The sequence below is a fragment of the Arachis ipaensis genome, chromosome B5, assembly GCF_059453495.1.
Source record: "Arachis ipaensis isolate K30076 ecotype BB chromosome B5, ASM5945349v1, whole genome shotgun sequence".
NCBI lineage: Eukaryota > Viridiplantae > Streptophyta > Magnoliopsida > Fabales > Fabaceae > Arachis > Arachis ipaensis.
In genome coordinates this window covers 112,364,767-112,385,953 of record NC_142440.1, presented here as the reverse complement: position 1 = coordinate 112,385,953, position 21,187 = coordinate 112,364,767, and the positions used below count along the sequence as shown (strand labels likewise).

At 39.1% G+C, this 21,187-nt stretch overlaps 1 non-coding gene across 1 annotated transcript; it reads left to right on the top strand.

The window, feature by feature from the left end:
- The first annotated feature begins 20,772 nt into the window (after positions 1-20,772).
- LOC148565394 (small nucleolar RNA R71) lies at positions 20,773-20,880 on the top strand. The gene has a single exon (XR_015884582.1). It is a non-coding gene; the product is annotated as a small nucleolar RNA R71 (small nucleolar RNA).
- Positions 20,881-21,187: the final 307 nt, after the last annotated feature.

Below are 21,187 nucleotides of genomic sequence, written 5' to 3'. Positions count from 1 at the left end.
TTTAAGGATTAAAATATTTATTTTTAAAATTTTTGGGGTCGAATTTAGATAATTACTCTTAATTTTTTTATGCACAACACAAAAATTTTTAGAGAACTACAATTGACTCAGCCAACCAATAAAATATATTCTCAACAAAAATTTATGATATGTGAAAAAATTTTTGTGTTGTGGATAAAAATTTATGTACTCTCCAACAAAAATTTCTGTACTAAAAGAGCGCAGAGAAAAAGAAGCGGTAACGGATGTACATACATTTTTTTTTGTTAGACTTATGTCAACTTTGTTGAATTTAGTTACAAAAATACTTATATGTATAGCATCACTGTTGAAAATAAGTTAAATAATTATTTAACTTAAAAATAGGGGTGGCAATAGGATGGGTAGGGGAGGGTTTTTGCCTATCCGACCCCACCCCACCTTACAATAACCCGCATCGAATTCGCCTCGTTTCTATTAGGGTTTTTGCCCTAAACCCTAAACCCTTGCGAGTACCTACCCCAACCCCATCCGCCCCTATAATTATTAAAATCCAATAAAAAATTTTAAATTTTAAAATTTATATAACCTTCGTTACATGCATAACATAAATTAAAACAAAAGTTTAAATATAATATAATATTATTAATAATTTTACTAATTATTTTATATTATATACCGGGACGGGTAGGGACAAGTTTAACCTAAATTCAATCCCGCCTCCGCTGCACCCAAGAATCCGCCCCGATGCGGGGGTGGGTAATTACTCGCCGAGCGGGTAAGACCGGGGTGAGTACCTACGAATTCTAGTAGTGTTGCCACCCCTACTTAAAAACCTAATAGAAAAAACAATTGTCTACTTAGTAACTTTGTATGTTTTGGTGTACACACTTAATTTTAAATTTGTAAGAAGTTTCATTCCAACTCTTTTAAATGAATATATTTCTCCAAATAAAGTATTAAAACTAACCATAAAAGATTATAATACTGACCAATCTAATCATAAAAGAACTAAAACTTACTTGTAACTATAAAAGGTAAAATTTCACAGACAAATCTATCCAAACTCTAAAAATCTATAAAAAAAATCTTTAAATTGCCCTTCTATTCTAACCTAATAAATCTCAAACTCTAATTTCACCTCATCTTCAAGGACAATAACGTCACTTGACAGCACCACTACAACTTCACTCCCTTCAATTCAAATCTCAAGATCCCTCCTCACCCATCTAAAACCCATCCTCAACATCTCTTTCTCTCCACCACCATCTTTTTCTCCCTCTCCCTCAAACTCACCCGCTTGTTGACATCCTCACAGAGATGGTCAAAATGAAAAAAACTGATTGCTCCTCTACTGCAACCTTGAACAACACCTTCAACTTCATGCAAGAACAAATTTTGAATACAACCCGCACCTGCATTCGCCAACCCGATTTACCTCTTCCAAGTTCGATATCCCGCCGTCATCTCACTGTCATTCACAGTCACAAGTGGTGTCAAACTCAGAGCGTGGGCCCGAACCACCGATAAATTGCCTGAACTTAATGTCTTATCGTAGGAGATAGAACCGGCATGGAGGGCGGTGGCAGTGGAGGATCGTACATACCAGGTAGAAGAGGTCTCTTTGACTTAGGTCTTGTGTAGTAGCTTCGATTCTTGATGAAGAGATCGATGAGGGAAGTAGGGAATCCTGTCTCGATGACGAGGGAGCCATCGTGTCTTGGAAATTGAAAAAGAGGGAGGGAACGATAGTGGTGGAGAGAGAATGGTTGAGAATGGGAGTGGAAGTGCTGAGCGGATATTTTATACGCTTTTTTGTATCATTTTTATATAGTTTTTAGTATGTTTTGCTTAAGTTTTATTAAGTTTTCATAGGTTTTAGTGTAAAATTCACATTTTTGGATTCTACTTTGAGTTTGTGTGCTTTTATGCAATTTCAGATATTTTCTAGCTGAAATTGAGGAGCTGGAGCAAAAGTCTGATTCAAAAACAGAGAAAGCACTACAAATGCTGTCCGGATCTGACCTCCTTGCACTCGAAAGAGCTTTTCTGGAGTTACAGAAGTCCAAATGGAGCATTCTCAATGGCTATAAAATCTAACACCCAGGACTTTCCAGAAATATATAATAGTTTATAGTTTTCTTCGGAATTAAAGGCCCAAAACTAGCGTTCAATGCCAGCCTCCTGCCCTATTCTGGCGTCCAACGCCCAAAGGAGAAGAGACCAGCGTCCAACGCCCATAAAGGACCCATAGCTAGTGTTTAATGCCCTAGAGGCCTCCTAGCACGTGGATCTCAATCAAGCTCAGTCCAAACACTAATCAAGTGGGACCCAGAAGTGGATTTTAGCACTATTTTACCCTTCCTATGTAATCCTTAGTCATTAGCTTAGTATTTATTTGAGAACTTTTACAGACTCAAGGAGAGGACCTATCATATTTTGTTTATTATTGTATTTTCTATCAGTATGAGTTTCTAAACCTCCTAGGTTGAGGGGAGGAGCTCTGCTGAGTTTAATGGATTAATAAAGTATTACTGTTCTATCTCAATACGTGTTTGATTCTCTATTCTAAGATGTATATCCGTTCTTCATCATTAAGAATGCGTTGAACCGACACAAGGTTATCTCATTCTACAGGGGTTCATAGTGAGTCTTTTATCGGACAATGATTAACCACCAGGTTGATCATACATCTCTTTGACGGCTAATCCACGACTTCGTTGGGGACTTTTCGAGACACCAGTTCAGCTGAGATATGGGCAGATTAGAGTCTTCCTAGAACCAAAGGCGCAGCATTCTATGATCCGAAAGATTTGACCTTGTCTGTGGCGTTTTGAGTAGGATCACTAAGGGGAATGAACTGCAGGAGCTTCACCTTCAATCAGACTGGATCCGCACTAACCCTGCGGTTCAGATCTGGAGGAGCATTGGCGATCTCTTAAGAAGGGCGTCGATCACATACAGCCTGCCATAGAAGAAATCATTCACAAGTTGAAGAAGACAGTAAGACTGGATTAATCCAGAAGAACAAAGCATCTCCAAGCCTTAACCATCTTTATATCATTACATTCACCATCAACTGAGTAACGTTTTATTTATTTTCCTTTTATGCAAATTAAACAAACAAACAACTCTTCTATCCACCTGACAAAGATATACAAGATAACCATAGCTTGCTTCAAATCACATTCCTCGTGGGATCGACCCTTACTCACTCAGGTATTACTTGGACGACCCAATGCACTTGCTGGTTCAATAGTGCAAGTGTAATTCCGCGCTACCAAGTTTTTGGCGCTGTTGCCGGAGATTGTTCGAGTTTGGACAACTAACGGATTATCTTGTTGCTTAGATTAGGTAATTTCCTTTTCTTTACAGGTTTAGTTTTATTTTATCTGAGTCTTTTATTTTCTTCTTCTTTTCCGAAAAAATCAAAAAAATTTTCAAAAACCTTTTTTCTTCTTTAGTTAATCTATGTTTTTGGTTTGAGTCTTTTGTTTGTGCTCTTGTTGAATTTTCCAATTTATTGAGTCTTTTTCTAAAAAGATTTCAAAAATAGTGTCTTTTGTTTGAATCTTGTGTCAATCTTTAAGTTTTGTGTCCTCTTGTGTCTTTTCTTATAAAATTTTCAAAATTTGTGTCTTTAGTTTTTAAAATTTTTAAGTTTGGTGTCCTTTGTATGTTCTTGTTTTCATTGAATTCTTTGAGTTTTGTTCTTGGTGTTCTTCCTGATCTTCAAAGTGTTCTTGTTTTTTTCTTGTTTTGATCTTAAAATTTTTAAGTTTGGTGTCTCTTTGTATTTTTTTTTTGCAATTTTCACACACTAGGTGTTCTTAGATCTAAAAATTTTAAGTTTGGTGTCACTTAGTTATTTTTCTCTTTCTTCATTAAATTCAAAAATCAAAAATAAAAAAATAATATCTTTTCTATCTTTTTACTTCAATTTTTGAAATTCAAATTCAAATTTAGTTGTTTTTCTCTTTCTTCATTATCTTATCTTATCTTGAGTTTTAAATTTCAAATTCAAATCTTTTCAAAATCAAATCTTTTCAAAAACCATATCTTTTTCAAATTACTATCTTTCTTTAAAATTCAAAATTCTTATCTTATCCAATTTCAAATTTCAAAATCAAATCTTTTTCAAAAACCAAATTTCAAATCTTATCTTTTTCAAATCTTTTTCAAAAATCAATTTCAAATCTTATCTTTTTCAAATCTTTTTAAATTCTTATCTTATCTTTTCTAGTTTCAAAATTTAGTATCAAATGTTTTAAAAATCTTTTCAATTTCTATCTTATCTTTTTCTGATTTCAAATTTTAAAATTCAAATCTTTTCTAATCTTCTATCTTATCTTAATTTCAAATCTTTCTTAATTAGTTACTTGTTTTCTCTTTCTTCTTTTTCAAAACTTCCTAACTAATAATTCTTCTCTCTTCTAATTTTTTTGAAAATATCTTCTCTATTTCTCTATCTTCTTTTTCAAAATTCATAACTTAATTTTCAAATCTTTTTAGTTAATTAACCTTTTATTTTTGAATTAAATAAATAAATAAAAAAACAAAAATATGTTAATTCTTGTTCTCTTTTTTTCTTCTAATTTTTGAATTCTTCTCATCTCTTTATTCGTATTCTTCTTCTCCTTCTTCTATCTTCATTCTTCATTCATTCTTCTTCTTCACATCTCACTGGAAGTCCTCTATACTCAAATCAGACATAGAAGCTTCCTTTCTTTCTTTCTTGTTTTCGTTTTCTTATTTATGACCAGGAACAGAGATAAAGAACCTCTCTTAAATCCTTATCTTGAACCTGAAAGGACTCTAGGGAGGTGTTTACAACAAGCTAAAGTACAACACTCCGGAAGAAACCTCTCAAAAAATTTCGAACAAGAAGCTGAAGACATGGCAGCCAATGCTAATAATGGAGGAGATGCAAGAAAGGTACTTGGTGACTACACCATACCAACCTCTAATTTATATGGCAGAAGTATCTCTATACCTGCCATTAGAGTAAATAACTTTGAGCTTAAGCCTCAGTTAGTTTCTCTTGTACAACATAATTGCAAGTTCTATGGACTTTCACTGGAAGATCCACATCAGTTCCTAGCTGAATTCTTGCAAATCTGTTACACTGTTAACACCAACGGAGTAGATCCTGAGGTCTACAAACTTATACTCTTTTCCTTTGCTATTAGAGACAGAGCTAGGATATGGTTGGATTCTCAACCTAAAGAGAGCCTAGACTCTTAGGAGAAGCTGGTCAATACTTTCTTGGTCAAATTCTTTCCTCCTCAAATGATGAGCAAAATCAGAGTGGAAGTTCAATCCTTTAGACAAAGAGAAGGTGAATCCCTCTATGACGCTTGAAAAAGATACAAGAAACTAATTATGAGATATCTTCCTGACATGCTCTCAAAATGGTCTATCCTAGGTGTCTTCTATGATGGTCTTTCTGAGATGTCCAAAATATCATTGGACAACTCTGTAGGTGGATCACTCCATATAAAGAAAACACCTACAGAAGCAAGAGAACTCATTGATATTATTGCAAACAACCAATTTATGTACACCTCTGAGAGAAATCCTGTGAATAATGGGGCACCTCAGAAGAAAGGAGTTCTTGAAGTTGACATTCTGAATGCCATATTGGCTCAGAACAAGATCTTGACCCAATAGGTCAATATGATCTCTCAGTATTTGACTGGAATACAAGATGCAGCTGGCAGCACTCAAGAAGCTTCTTCTGAAGTAGAAGCTTATGATCCTGATCAACCCACCATGGAGGAGGTGAATTACATGGGAGAACCCTATGGAAACACCTACAATCCCTCATGGAAGAATCATCCTAACCTTTCATGGAAGGATCAACAGAAGCCTCAGTAAGACTTCAACACTAATCAAGGTGGAAGAAACCAAAACAGGTTCAACAATAGACCACCATTTCCATCTTCTCAAGGGAATAGGAAAACTCCTAAGCAGAGCCTTTCTGACTTAGTCATTCTAGTCTCCAGCCTCTCTAAGACCACTTATAATTTCATAACTGAAAAAAGGTCCTCCATCAGAAATTTAGAGGTACAAATTGGTCAAATGAGCAAGAGAATCCCTGAGACTCCTCCTGACACTCTTCCTAGTAACATTGAAGTAAACCCAAGAAAAGAGTGCAAGGCCATCACCATAGAGGTTGAGGCCGAATCTGGAGAGACTGGGATGGCATTGAACACCAGTGAGGAAGTCCTCCCTGGGCGTTCAACGCCCAACCTGGCAACAAAGCTGCCACTAAACGCCAGTGAGGAAGTCCTCACTGGGCGTTCAACGCCCAAACTAGCAGAAAATCTGGCGTTGAACGCCAAGAAGGAGGTCCCTCCTGGGCGTTCAACACCCAACTTGGTAAAGGAACTAGCATTAAACACCAGTGAAGGGATGCATGATGGGCGTTCACCGCTGATGCCTAGGCATCTTAGGCTAGTTTCACAAGCCTTTTTCATTACTTTTTACTTGGTTTCATGCACTTAATTAGGCAATAAGTAAGCATTTCGATGAGAAATGTATGCTTGTCTTGATTCAACCAAACATTGTTATTTTTGAGCATTTTCATGAGATTAATTCAAGAATTACTTGTTGCTATGAATGATGCAATATCTTGTGATTATGACAAGGCTTTGATGCATTTGTTTGGTTGATGATAGGTAAGGAGAAGTAAAAGATGGGCAAAGAAGAAGCAAAGGAAGCAACGTTGGTGGCCAAAGTTGGCGCACCAACTTTGCCCAAAAATGTTACAAAGAAGGAGGAGGCAACATCGGTGGCCAAAATTGGCTCACCCACGTTGCCCATCAACGTTGGTAGAGGAAGAGAAGGCAACATTGGTGGCCAAAGTTGGCTCACCAACGTTGCCGAGCAACGTTGGCACTAGGAAGGGGAAGCAACGTTGGTGGCCCAAAGTTGGCTCACCAGCGTTGCCTATCAACGTTGCCTACTAACGTGCCAAGCATAAGAAGCAACGTTGGTGGCCAAAGTTGGCTCACCAACGTTACTATCAAAATAGGGTGCCAACATTAGTGTGCAAATGTTATCTAATGTTGGCACACCAACATCTTCGATAATTTCAAGAGAAATGCATGGAAAATTGGTTAACGACGCGTACGCATGGGCGACGCATACGCGTGACTAAGAGAACGCTGGTAGCAACGTTGGTAAACTAACGCCAGTGACAACGTTCCTAGAGCATTTCAAAGGCAACGTTGGCCACCGTTAGTGCACTAATGTTGGTGACCAACGCCCATGCTGATCTCATTTCAATGGCACCCATGCAAGCTAGTGAACGTTAGTGAACTAACGTCCATGCCAACGTCACTAAGAGTCACTCCTAACTTGCTTCAACTAAGGCCAAAGCCCACATCCAAATACTTGAAGATTGATTTGGAAAGTGTATAAATAGGATAGATTTTGAAGTTAGAAAGGAGGCTGTGAAGCAGGGACCCTAATTAGGAAACCCTGAATCATTTTCTTTGTACTTTATTTTACTTTCATGTACTTTTTCTTTCCTTTTGATTTTGCTAAGAAATGATGAACTAAATCCCCCATCATTAGGGGGAGGAGCTATATTGTAATTCACATGACTGAATGAAATTCTTCTTCTTCTCAATCTGCTTGTTGTAGCTAAGAGATAACTTCTATTTTCATTTTGATCAATTCACTTCGGAAGGGGGTTTTAGATCCATGAATTTCTATGTGAGCCTCGGAAGGAATTGAGATTTACTTTCATGCAATTTACTTTCCATTGCTATTTACATTCTTGCCTTTTTATTTCTTCTCATTTAAGCTTCAGCTCATTTAATTTTCTTGCACCTTAAGTTTCTGCCATTTACTTTTCAACATTTAATCTTCTAGTACTTGTGTTATTTAAGATTCTGTCCTTTACTTTCCAGCATTTACATTTCTAGTACCTTATATTGTGTTGTTCTACTTTCCTTGTGGATTCATATTCTGCTCATTTAATTTCACCAAAACCTTTCAATATCCGCCTAACTAAACAAATCACCTCACTAAAGTTGCTCAATCCATCAATCCTGTGGGATCGACCTCACTCTTGTAAGTTATTACTTGATGATTCGGCACACTTGCCGAAGGGGTTTGCTGTTGTGCAAATTCTCGCACATCAAATTTTTGGCGCCGTTGCCGGGGATTGATTTAGATTGACAATTACTAAGTGGGTGATAGTCTAGATTAGGCATTTTTCTTTTGTTTTCTTTCAAGCATATTAACTGTTTGACATATTGTGTCCACTAACTCTAACATTCACTCTAGCAATAGAGTGTTCATTTGCCATTTTATTTGTTTTATGTTGTGTATGCCAGGGGAAAGAAGAGGCCTTTGATTCTGAACCCGAAAGAACCTTCCTGAGACTTAGAAGAGAAGCAAGAGGGAAGGGGTGATTGGAGAAGAAGACTCAGAGGAAGAGTTGGATCAAGTCATGGAAGAAAACATGCACAATCCACCTGAGGAGGTTGCCAACAACCATGGTCAACCTGCCAGGAGAGTGCTAGCCTCCTACACCATTTCTGACCTAGAAACTGTGAGAGTAACATTCTTACTCCAAATGTGAATGCCAACAACTTTGAGCTTAAACCACAACTTATTACTCTGGTTCAGAACAACTGCCAATATAGAGGAAGTGTTACTGAAGACCTAAATCAACATCTCTCTGTTTTCTTGAGAATATGTGACACTGTCAAGACCAATGGGGTGCATCCAGCCATCTACAAGCTGCTGCTGTTTCCCTTCTCTCTAAGGGACAAGGCTACTCAATGGTTGGAAATATTTCCAAAAGAGAGCATCACCAACTGGGATGATTTGGTTAGCAAGTTCTTAGACAAGTTCTACCCCCCTCAAAGAAACATCAAGCTCAAGACTGATGTGCAAACGTTCAGACAACTAGAGGGAGAGTCACTATATGAAGCTTGGGAGAGGTATAAGGCATTAATTCGAAGATGCCCTCCAGACATGTTTAGTGAATGGGTGAAGCTCCAAAACTTCTATGAGGGTCTATCCATGAAAGCAAGAAAGGCTTTGGACTACTCTTCAGGAGTGTCCCTTCAAATGATGAAAACTTCACAAGAAGCACATGATCTCATAGACATGGTGGTCAACAACCAATATTTCTACTCCTCGGAGAGACAAGCAGCCCCAAAGAGAGGTGTTTGTGAGGTTGAAGATGTGGATGCTATCTTAGCCCAGAACAAGCTAATGCACCAACAACTTCAACAACAGATGGAGATGATGTTAAAGAGGATGGCTGGACTGCAATTAGCTGTAGTGAGCATAACCAACCAACCCCTAACTATTTGGGGACAACATGAAGAAAGCTATGAGGTGTGCAATAATGAGCAGCAGCCTGAGCAAGTACAATACATGCATAACCCAAATTCTGGCCAAAACGACTTCTATGGGGACACATACAACCCCTCATGGAAGAACCACCCCAACCTGAGATGGGGAAAAAACCAGAACCAATGGCAGAGGAACTCTAACCCTAACAATTTTTGCAACACAAGCAATCAAAACCACCATCCCACTAACAACAATCCATACAAAAAACCCAAAACAATAACCCAACATCCACATACTACCCACAAAATAACCCTTCAAACACCCCTACCAACTTTCACCAACCATCAACATTCCACACTCAACCACAACCACATCCAGAATCCCAAAGAATCTCAAATTTGGAGATGATGATGGAGAAACTCATGAAGAATCAAGAGATGGCCAACAAGAATTATGAAGCGTCTATGAGGAACCTTGAAAGGCAAATTGGGCAACTGTCTAAGCAGCCTATTGAGAGACCAAGCAAAACATTCCCAAGTGACACCATTCCTAACCCCAAGAAAGAATGCAAAGCCATACAACTAAGGAGTAGAAAGACATTAGGAGATGATACCAAGGTTTCCAGCAAGGAACAAACAGGGGTTGACAAGAATGACAAGAAGGACTCCAAGAAAGATGAAGAACCACAAACTTCAACAAAGGGCAAGCAACTCTCAGAGGCACAACCACAAGAGCAGAGGAAAGAGGTGAAGCCATATGTCCCTCCACTACCTTATCCTCAGAGATTGCACAAGGAGCTCAAAGACCAACAATTCCCTAAATTCTTGGAGATTTTCAAGAAGCTAGAGATTAACCTTCCACTTGCTGAGGCCTTAGAACAGATGCCTGACGTCGGAATTTTTTCCAGTAAAGAAGTTCATAAAAATAGTCGTGTTGTAGATATAGTCTCTAAACCGACAGAAATCCCTTCGTACAAACGTTTTGGGTGTCACAAGTAACAAACCCCTTTAAAAATTGTTAACCGAGTATTCAAACCTCGGGTCGTCTTCCCAAGGAACTGCAAGGAAGTATGTTCTTATTATTGGCTATAAAGGTTGTAATCGAGGTTTAGAAGGTGAGAAGCAAGTGATTTAAATGACCAGTAAAGCAGATGGCAATTAAATTAAATAAATACTGTAAAGCAAACTTCTGGCAAGGTAAGAGAAATTGGAAGTCCAACTTAGTTATCTCTCTCAACAATAATGAAAGTTGAATCTGAATTCCACTTAGTTAACCCCTACTAAAGCAAAGGAAAGTCAAGGGACTAATTAGTTTGACCTTCGAATCCTATTTATTTCCTGAGAAAAAGTTGGGATTATTGAAGTTCAGTTTAATTAGCAAGATAACGATTATCAATTATGCTGAGTTTAATAATGTTGAGTTACTGATTTCTTAACCAAGACCAAAAAGGGAAAAAGTAAAATTGTTGGAATAAAAATGTCCTTAGATGGAAAGCAATGGTAACACAAATTAAAGAGAAAGCAATCAATAACTGAAATACCTCAAATAATCATTAATTCAAATCATAACATGGAAAGGGTTCATAAGTCAAGTTGGCAACATTCATATATACGAATAAAAGCATTAAAGTAAAAGTAGCGTAGAAACATAAATTAAAGCAAATACTAAACCTGGATCGAGAGTCACTCTTAAAAACTAAGAGAAGTCCTAAATCCTAATCCTAAGAGAGAGAGGAGAGAATTTCCCTCTCAAACTAAATCTAAATCATGGAAAGTAATAAAAAATGCGAGCTCTCCCTGAATGGATGCATTCTCCCCACTTTATAGCCTCTAATCTGTGTTTTTCGGACCGAAAACTGGGTCAAAAACAGCCCAGAAATCGCCCCCTGCGTATTCTGGTACGTTCAGGTCGCGGACAAGTGACGCGGAGGCGTCGTCCACGCGGCCGCGCGGATTGAAGTTTGCAGATGCGACGCGTCCGCGTAGATCACGCATTCGCGTCACTTAGCGTCAGAGCAAATGTAACATATTATATATCAAATCGAAGCCCCGAATGTTAGCTTTCCAACGCAACTGGAACCGCGTCGTTTGGACCTCTGTAGCTAAAGTTATAGCCGTTTGAGTGCGAAGAGGTCAGGCTGGACAGCTTAGCAGTTTCTCCAACTTCTTGTATTCCTTCCACTTTTGCATGCTTCCTTTCTATCCTCCAAGTCATTCCTGCCCTGTAATCTCTGAAAACACTTAACACACATATCAAGGCATCTAATGGTAATAAGAGAGCATTAATGATAAGCAAATATAAGATCAAAGAAGCATGTTTTCAATCATAGCACAAAACCAGGAAGGAAAGTATAAAACATGCAAATAGTATGAATAAGTGGGTAAAGAGTTGATAAAAACCACTCAATTGAGTACAAGATAAACCATAAAATAGTGGTTTATCAATGCCACTTTATGCAAAGTTCCTCAAAGAACTCATCAACAAAAAAAGGAGCTGGAAAGAAAAAGAAACTGTGATCTTAACCCAAGAGTGCAGCGCTGTGATTCAAAGAGGCATTCCACCAAAACTCAAGGACCCAGGGAGTTTTCTCATATCATGTACCATAGGCAACATAACATTGGAAAGAGCTCTCTGTGACTTCGGTGCAAGCATAAATTTGATGTCACTTTCTATGATGAAGAAGCTGGCAATAGAGGAAGTTAAACCCACCAGAATGTCACTTCAAATGGCTGACAGATCACTCAAGATACCTAATGGAATTGTGAAAAACTTATTGGTGAAGATTGGAGAGTTCATCTTCCCAGCTGATTTTGTGATCCTGGATATGGAAGAGGAGGGGCATAACTCAATTATCTTGGGGCAACCCTTCTTATCTACAGCAAGAGCCATCATAGATGTCAAAAAAGGTAAAATGGTTCTTAGGGTACATAATGATAAAATGATCATTAATGTCTTCAACGCAATGCAATAGCTCCCTGAGAAAGAAAACCATAAAAGGGTGGAGATGATAGAAACTCTAGTGGAGGAAATGCTTGAGACAAGCCATCAGGGAAAACAAGAAGGAGAAACTCAAGAGTTTCAAGAAGAATAAGTTCAAGAGATTCAAGATGAAGATGTCAAAGAGGAGCAAGTGACCGAAATTATACTTGCAGAAAAGAAAGAGGAAGCACCCAAGTTAGAACTGAAGCCTCTGCCACCTCATCTCAAATATGCATTTCTTGGTGGAGAGAAAACCCTTCCAGTAATCATTAACTCCTCTTTGAGTATGCATGATGAAGCAAAGCTGCTTGATGTGTTGAAAAATCACAAAACCGCCTTAGGATGGACAATTGATGACATCAAGGGTATAAGCCCTGCTATTTGCATGCATAAAATCCTGCAAAAGGAGAATTCAATATTAGTGGTACAACCTCAAACAAGGCTTAATCCAACCATAAAAGAGGTAGTTCAAAAGGAGGTGATGAAATTATGGAATGCTAGAATCATATACCCAATCTCTGATAGCTCTTGGGTGAGTCCAGTCTAGATGGTACCAAAGAAGGGAGGCATGACTGTCATATTCAATGAAAGGAATGAGCTCATTACTACAAGGACAGTGACTGGGTGGAGAATCTGTATTGATTATAGAAGATTGAATGATGCTACAAAAAAGGATCACTTCCTCCTCCCCTTCATTGATCAGATGCTAGAAAGATTGGCTGGCCATGTTTACTATTGCTTCTTGGATGGGTACTCTGGATACAATCAAATAGTGGTAGATCCCAAGGACCAAGAAAAGACTTCCTTCACTTGTCCTTTCGGAGTTTTTGCCTACAAGAAGATGCTCTTTGGGCTATGCAATGCTCCAGCAACCTTTCAAAGGTGTATGCTTTCTATATTCTATGATATGGTAGAAAAATTCTTAGAGGTTTTTATAGATGATTTTTTTGTCTTTGGTGACTCTTTTGACACTTGTTTGCATCATCTAACCCTTTTCTTGAAAAGATGCCAAGAAACAAACTTAGTTTTGAATTGGAAAAAATGTCATTTCATTGTACCAGAAGGTATTATTCTTGGGCATAAGGTTTCAAGCAAGGGTATAGAAGTTGACAAGGCTAAGATAGAAATCATAGAAAAGATCCTTATACCAGTCAATATGAAAGTAGTGAGAAGTTTTCTTGGGCATGCTGGGTTTTATAGGAGATTCATCAAAGATTTCTCAAAGATAGCTAAACCACTAAGCAACTTGCTAGTGGTTGACAATCCTTTTATCTTTGATGATAGTTGCAAGTATGCTTTTGAAACCTTGAAAACTAAACTCACTACAGCACCAATCATCACACCCCCAGAATGGGGACTTTCTTTTGAACTTGTGTGATGCAAGTGATGTTGTAATTGGTGCTGTATTGGGACAAAAGAAGGATAGGTTGCATCATGTCATATACTATGGAAGCAAAGTGTTAAATGAGGCACAGAAAAATTACACCACCACAGAAAAAGAACTCTTGGCAACTGTATATGCATTTGATAAATTTAGACAATACTTGATTGGTTCAAAAGTAGTAGTGTATACTGACCATGCTTCTCTCAAGTATCTCATGTCTAAACAGGATGCCAAGCCAAGGCTTATCAGGTGGGTGCTATTGCTACAAGAGTTTGACATTGAAGTAAGGGATAGGAAAGGAAGTGAGAACCAAATTACAGACCATTTTCCAAAGCTACCATAAGAGATCAACCAAGAAGCACCACAACCAGTAAATGAGAAATTCCTGGATGAGCATCTATTCCAAGTCCAACAGGTACCTTGGTTTGCTGATATTGCAAACTACAAGGTGAGAATGAGGATCCCTCAAGATTTCACCAGGCAACAAGTGAAGAAGTTGCTCACTGAGGCCAAGAAATTCTTGTGGGATGAGCCCTTTTTATTCAAGAGATGCCCAAATAGAATGATTAGAAGGTGTATGCCAGAAAGTGAGATGAGAGACATCCTATGGCACTGCCACAGTTCAGGTTATGGTGGACATTTTGGGGCCGAAAGAACAGTGGTATACGAAATTGTGATCATCAATAATGGCGCCAAAGGACTTGGAGCTCTTAAACATGAATCACACTTTGTCACAATTCCGCACAACTAACCAGCAAGTGCACTGGGTCGTCCAAGTAATAAACCTTACGTGAGTAAGGGTCGATCCCACGGAGACTGTCGGCTTGAAGCAAGCTATGGTCACCTTGTAAATCTCAGTCAGGCGAATTCAGATGGTAATGGAGAATTGATAATTAAAAGATGAATAAAATATAAAATAAAGATAGAGATACTTATGTAATTCTTCGGTTGGAATTTCAGATAAGCGTATGAAGATGCTTTGTTCCTCCTGAACCTCTGCTTTCCTATTGCCTTCTTCCAATCATTCATACTCCTTTCCATGGCAAGCTTTATGTTGGGCATCACCGTTGTCAATGGCTACTTCCCGTCCTCTCAGTGAAAACGTTCCAAATGCGCTGTCACCGCACGGCTAATCATCTGTCGGTTCTCGATCATGTCGGAATAGGATCCATTGATCCTTTTGCGTCTGTCACACGCCCAACAATTGCGAGTTTGAAGCTCGTCACAATCATCCCTTCCCAGATCCTACTCAGAATACCACAGACAAGGTTTAGACGTTCCAGATCTCAGGAATGGCCGCCAATAATTCTAGCCTATACCACGAAGGTTCCAATCTTAGATTAGAAACCCAAGAGATACGCATTCAAGCCATTGCTAGTAGAACAGAGGTGGTTGTCAAGCACATGTTCATAGGTGAGAATGATGATGAGTGTTACGGATCATCACATCCATCAAGTTGAAGAACGAATGAATATCCTAGAGAAGAAATAGACTTGAGTTGAATAGAAAAACAATAGTACTTTGTATTAATTCTTGAAGAACAGCAGAGCTCCACACCTTAATCTATGGTGTGCAGAAACTCCACCGTTGAAAATACATAAGAACAAGGTCTAGGCATGGCCGTGAGGCCAGCCCCCAAACATGAAAAGGTCTATCCAAGTATGATCAAGTGTCTAAGATAGCATAAGACTTATCAAAGATCGACAGTATGAAAATACAATGACAAAAGGTCCTATTTATAGAAAACTAGTAGCCTAGGGTTTACATAAATAAGTAATTAATACAGAAATCTTCTTCCGGGCCCACTTGATGTGTGCTTGGGTTGAGCATTGAAGCTTCCATGTGTAGAGACTTTTCTCGGAGTTAAACGCCGGCTTTTGTGCCAGTTTGGGCGTTTAACTCCAGCTTTTGTGCCAGTTTTGGAGTTAAACGCCAGAATTCTTGAGCTGACTTGGAACGCCGGTTTGGGCCATTAAATCTCAGAAGAAGTATGGACTATTATATATTACTGGAAAGCCCAGGATGTCTACGTTCCAACGCAATTGAGAACGTGCCAATTGGGCCTTTGTAGCTCCAGAAAATCCACTTTGAGTGCAGGGAGGTCAGAATCCAACAGCATCTGCAGTCCTTTTTCAGCCTCTGAATCAAATTTTTGCTCAGGTCCCTCAATTTCAGCCAGAAAATACCTGAAATCACAGAAAAATACACAAACTCATAGTAAAGTTGAGAAAAGTAAATTTTAAATAAAAACTAATAAAAACATAGTAAAAATTAACTAAAATATATTAAAAACATACTAAAAACAATGCCAAAAAGCATATAAATTATCCGCTCATCACAACACCAAACTTAAATTGTTGCTTGTCCTCAAGCAATTGAAAATCAAATAGAATAAAAAAGAAGAGAATATACAATAAATTCCAAAAACATCTATGAAGATCAGTATTAATTAGATGAGCGGGGCTTTTAGATTTTTGCTTCTGAACAGTTTTGGCATCTCACTTTATTCCTTGAAGTTCAGAATGATTGGTCATCTATAGGAACTCAGAATCCAGATAGTGTTATTGATTCTCCTAGTTAAGTATGTTGATTCTTGAACACAACTACTTTATGAGTCTTGGTCGTGGCCCTAAGCACTTTGTTTTCCAGTATTACCACCGGATACATAAATGCCACAGACACATAACTGGGTGAACCTTTTCAGATTGTGACTCAGCTTTGCTAGAGTCCCCAATTAGAAGTGTCCAGGGTTCTTAAGCACACTCTTCTTTTTGCTTTGGACCTCGACTTTAACCGCTCAGTCTCAAGTTTTCACTTGACACCTTCACGCCACAAGCACATGGTTAGGGACAGCTTGGTTTAGCCACTTAGGCCAGGATTTTATTCATGTGGGCCCTCCTATCCACTGATGCTCAAAGCCTTGGATCCTTTTTATCACCCTTGCCTTTTGGTTTAAAGGGGTATTGCCTTTTTCTGCTTGCTTTTCTTTTTTTCTTTTCTCTTTTTTTTTCGCCTCTTTTTTTTCTGCAAGCTTTTCACTGCTTTTTCTTGCTTCAAGAATCAATTTTATGATTTTTCATATCATCAGATAACATTTCTCCTTTTCCCATCATTCTTTCAAGAGCCAACAATTTTAACATTCATAAACAATCAAATTCAAAAATATGCACTGTTCAAGCATTCATTCAGAAAAATAATAGTATTGCCACCACATCAAGATAATTAAACTGTTTTAAAATTTGAAATTCATGCACTTCTTTTTCTTTTTCAATTAAAATCATTTTTCATTTAAGAAAGGTGATCGATTCATTTTCATAGCTTTAAGACACTTAGACACTAATGATCATGTAATAAAGACACAAACATAAATAAACATAAAGCACAATTTTCGAAAAAAATAGAAAATAAAGAACAAGGAAATTAAAGAACGGGTCCACCTTAGTGATGGCAGCTTGTTCTTCCTCTTGAAGATCTTATGAAGTGCTTGAGCTCCTCAATGTCTCTTCCTTGCCTTTGTTGTTCCTCTCTCATGGTTCTTTGGTCTTCTCTAATTTCATGGAGGAGGATGGAATGCTCTTGGTGCTCCACCCTTAGTTGTCCCATGTTGGAACTTAATTCTCCTAGGGAGGTGTTGATTTTCACCCAATAGTTTTGTGGAGGAAAATGCATCCCTTGAGGTATCTCAGGGATTTCATGAGGAGTTTCCTCATGCTCTTGTCCATGAGTGGGATCTCTTGTTTGCTCCATCCTTTTCTTAGTGATGGGCTTGTCCTCATCAATGAGGATGTCTTCCTCTATGTCAATTCCAGCTGAATTGCAAAGGTGACAAATGAGATGAGGGAAGGCTAACCTTGCCACAGTGGAGGACTTGTCCGCCACTTTGTAGAGTTCTTGGGATATAACTTCATGAACTTCTACTTCCTCTCTAATCATGATGCTATGAATCATGATAGCCCGGTCTATAGTAACTTCAGACCGGTTGCTAGTGGAAATGATTGAGCGTTGGATGAACTCCAACCATCCCCTAGCCACGGGCTTAAGGTCATGCCTTCTTAGTTGAACCGGCTTCCCTCTTGAATCTCTCTTCCGTTGAGCGCCCTCTTCACAGATGTCCATGAGAACTTGGTCCAACCTTTGATCAAAGTTGACCCTTCTAGTGTATGGGTGTGTATCTCCTTGCATCATGGGCAAGTTGAATGCCAACCTTACATTTTCCGGACTAAAGTCTAAGTATTTCCCCCCGAACCATTGTAAGCCAATTCTTGGGGTCCGGGTTCACACTTTGATCATGGTTCTTGGTGATCCATGCATTGGCATAGAACTCTTGAACCATTAAGTTTCCGACTTGTTGAATGGGTTTGGTGAGAACTTCCCAACCTCTTCTTCGGATCTCATGTCGGATCTCCGGATATTCGCCCTTTTTGAGCTTAAAAGGGACCTCGGGTATCACCTTCTTCTTGGCCACAACTTCATAGAAGTGGTCTTGATGCACCTTTGAGAGGAATCTCTCCATCTCCCATGACTCGAAGGTGGAAGCTTTTGCCTTCCCTTTCCTCTTTCTAGAGGTTTCTTCAACCTTTGGTGCCATTAATGGTTATGGAAAAATAAAAAAGCTTTAGCTTTTACCACACCAAACTTAGAAGGTTGCTCGTCCTCGAGCAAAAGAAGAAAGAAGAGAGTAGAAGAAGAAGAAATAGAGGAGATGGAGGGGCTTAGTGTTTCGGCCAAGGGGGATAGGTAGTGTGTATGTTGGGTGAAAATGAAGGAGTGAAGATGGGTTTATATAGGAGTGGGGAGGGGGGTATGGTTCGGCCATTATGGGTGGGTTTGGGTGGGAAAGTGGTTTGAATTTGAATGGTGAGGTAGGTGGGATTTTATGAAGGATGGAGGTGAATGGTGAAGAGAATGGTGGGATTTGATAGGTGAGGGATTTTTTTGGAAAAGAGGTATTGAGGTGATTGGTGAATGGGTGAAGAAGAGAGAGAGGTGGGGTAGGTTGGGATCCTGTGGGGTCCACAGATCCTGAGGTGTTAAGGATTTCTCATCCCTGCACCATGTGGCGTGCAAAACGCCCCCTTGCTGTCAATCCTGGCGTTAAACGCCAGGCTGCTGCCCATTTCTGGCGTTTAACACCAGCTTCTTGCCCATTCCTGGCATTAAACGCCAGTCTGGTGCACATTTCTGGCGTTAAACGCCAAGAATGGTGCCAGACTGGGTGTTTAACGCCCATTCTGCTACCCTTACTGGCGTTTAAACGCCAGTAAGTTTCTCCTCCAGGGTGTTCTGTTTTTCATTCTATTTTTCCTTCTGTTTTTGATTTTTCAATTGTTTTTTGTAACTTCACATGATCATCAACCTATAGAAAACATAAAATAACAAAAGAAAATAGAAATTTAATATAGATAAGTAAAAATTGGGTTGCCTCCCAACAAGCGCTTCTTTAATGTCAATAGCTTGACATTGGCTCTCATGGAGCCTCACAGATGTTCAGAGCAATGTTGGAACCTCCCAACACCAAACTTAGAGTTTGACTATGGGGGCTCTGTTTGACTCTGTATTGAGAGAAGTTCTTCATGCTTCCTCTCCATGGTGACAGAGGGATATCCTTGAGCTTTAAACACAAGGGAGTCTTCATTCACTTGAATGATCAATTCTCCTCTGTCAACATCAATCACAGCTTTTGCTGTGGCTAGGAAGGGTCTGCCAAGGATGATGGATTCATCCATACACTTCCCAGTCTCTAGGATTATGAAATCAGCAGGGATGTAATGGTCTTCAACCTTTACCAAGACATCCTCTACAAGTCCATAAGCCTGTTTCTTTGAATTGTCTGCCATCTCCAGTGAGATTCTCGCAGCTTGTACCTCAATGTTCCCTAGCTTTTCCATTACAGAGAGAGGCATGAGGTTTATACTTGACTCTAGGTCACACAAAGCCTTCTCAAAGGTCATGGTGCCTATGGTACAAGGGATTGAGAATTTTCCAGGGTCTTGTCTCTTCAGAGGTAATTTCTGCCTAGTCAAGTCATCCAGTTCTTTGATGAGCAATGGAGGTTCATCCTCCCAAGTCTCATTACCAAACAACTTGGCATTTAGCTTCATGATTGCTCCAAGGTACTTAGCAACTTGCTCTTCAGTAACATCTTCATCCTCTTCAGAGGAAGAATACTCATCAGAGCTCATGAATGGCAAAAGTAAATTCAATGGAATCTCTATGGTCTCAGTGTGAGCCTCAGATTCCCATGGTTCCTCTTTAGGAAACTCCATGGAGGTCAGTGGACGTCCATTGAGGTCTTCCTCAGTAGAGATTACTGCCTCTTCCTCCTCTCCAGGTTCAGCCATGTGAGACGTGTTTATGGCCTTGCACTCTCTCTTTGGATTCTCTTTTGTATTGCTTGGGAAAGTACTAGGAGGGAGTTCAGTAATTTTCTTACTCATCTGACCCACTTGTGCATCTAAATTTCTAATGGAGGACCTTGTTTCAGTCATGAAACTTTGAGTGGTTTTGATTATATCAGAGACAATGGTTGCTAAATCAGAGTGGCTTTGCTTAGAATTCTCTGTTTGTTGCTGAGAAGATGATGGAAAAGGCTTGCTATTGCTAAACCTATTTCTTCCACCATTATTGTTGTTGAAACCTTGTTGAGGTCTCTGTTGATCCTTCCATGAGAGATTTGGATGATTTCTCCATGAAGGATTATAGGTGTTTCCATATGGTTCTCCCATGTAATTCACCTCTTCCATTGCTGGGTTCTCACGATCATAAGCTTCTTCTTCAGAGGAAGCTTCCTTAGTACTGCCTGTTGCTGCTTGCATTTCAGATAGACTCTGAGAAATCATATTGACTTGTTGGGTCAATATTTTATTCTGAGCCAATATGGCATTCAGAGTATCAATCTCAAGAACTCCTTTCTTCTAATTTGTCCCATTATTCACAGGATTCCTTTCAGAAGTGTACATGAATTGGTTATTTGTAACCATTTCAATGAGTTCCTGAGCTTCTGCAGGCGTCTTCTTCAGATGAAGAGATCCTCCAGCAGAGCTATCCAATGACATCTTAGATAGTTCAGACAGACCATCATAGAAAATTCCTATGATGCTCCACTCAGAAAGCATGTCAGAAGGACATCTTCTGATTAATTACTTGTATCTTTCCCAAGCTTCATAGAGGGATTCACCTTCCTTCTATCTGAAGGTTTGGACTTCCACTCTAAGCTTGCTTAATTTTTGAGGTGGAAAGAACTTTGCCAAGAAGGCATTGACTAGCTTTTCCCAAGAGTTCAGGCTTTCTTTAGGTTGTGAGTCCAACCATGTCCTAGCTCTGTCTCTTACAGCAAAAGGAAAAAGCATAAGTCTGTAGACTTCAGGGTCAACCCCATTGATCTTGACAGTGTCACAGATTTGCAAGAATTCAGCTAAGAACTGATGAGGATCTTCCAATGGAAGTCCATGAAACTTGCAATTCTGTTGTATTAGAGAAACTAATTGAGGCTTAAGCTCAAAGTTGTTTGCTCCAATGGCAGGG